General features: G+C 45.7%; 1 protein-coding gene across 1 annotated transcript in view; it reads right to left on the reverse strand.

Annotated features, from left to right (window-relative positions):
* LOC119591242 overlaps nucleotides 1-410 on the reverse strand; it is a gene marked incomplete in the record, with an annotated part of 13,031 nt that extends 12,621 nt beyond the window's left edge. Inside the window, 1 exon segment of the mRNA XM_037939948.1 lies at nucleotides 68-410.
* Nucleotides 411-868: the final 458 nt, after the last annotated feature.

Here is an 868-nt window from a genome sequence, read left to right on the forward strand (position 1 = left end):
TAGGAACCAAATCCTATCGAAATATATATTTTTTTTTTAATCAAAAAGTGAAAATTCAAAAACTTACCTTCCAAGCAGACAGCAATCGCAGGTTTTTCCTCCTTCCAGGCCTTCTCCCGAGATCCCCAGACACCAGGATATCACACAAAAAAAAAAAAACTCACTTAAACCACGAAAATCAAACGAAAAACCAAGGAACCAGGATTTCGTTCGGACAGCCGTTAACTCGCCTCCCTCCTCTCCGCCTCCATTTATCACGTCAATTCCTCTTCTCTGTCGCTCTTTCGCTCCTCCCTCGCGTTCCGCAATCACTAACCATTGCTCTCGGCGCCGCAGAGGGAATCCCGGGGAGAGAAAAGCTCACGAAAGGGCCGAAAAGGCGGCATCCATCTCCCTCGCTCGGCCTCCGCTTATCTTCTGAATTTACGCGCGAGTGACGTCACGGCCGAGGCGGAAAAAACAAGTGAGCGTCGGCTTGCGTGGGAGGGGGGGGGGGCGAGTTGCCGGTTTGTTCCATATGTTGGGGTATTTTTTTAGAGGGTTTTGTTCTCTCGTGGTGGTGTGGTTTTTTATTTTTATTTTAGTGGTGGGTTGATCTAGAGTGGGGATGGTAGGGTGGCGTGGGGAGTAAGGGAGGAGAGATGGCTCCTAAAATTGAATTGTTTTGAGGAGGGTTGCCGCGAGGGGTGACGGTGGCGCCATCTTTTGAGCTCTGAGGATGCTTGGAATTTCGAGTTTTTTTATATTTTATTTACATATACCTGGCTTTCTTGAATGGATAAATACATATAATAATCATAACAAAAAAGGGTTTAGAAAATAACATTTGTGTTAATACTGGGTTTTATCAACGCCATACTTTGATGGT

Source organism: Penaeus monodon, chromosome 28, assembly GCF_015228065.2.
Source record: "Penaeus monodon isolate SGIC_2016 chromosome 28, NSTDA_Pmon_1, whole genome shotgun sequence".
Classification (NCBI taxonomy): Eukaryota; Metazoa; Arthropoda; class Malacostraca; order Decapoda; family Penaeidae; genus Penaeus; species Penaeus monodon.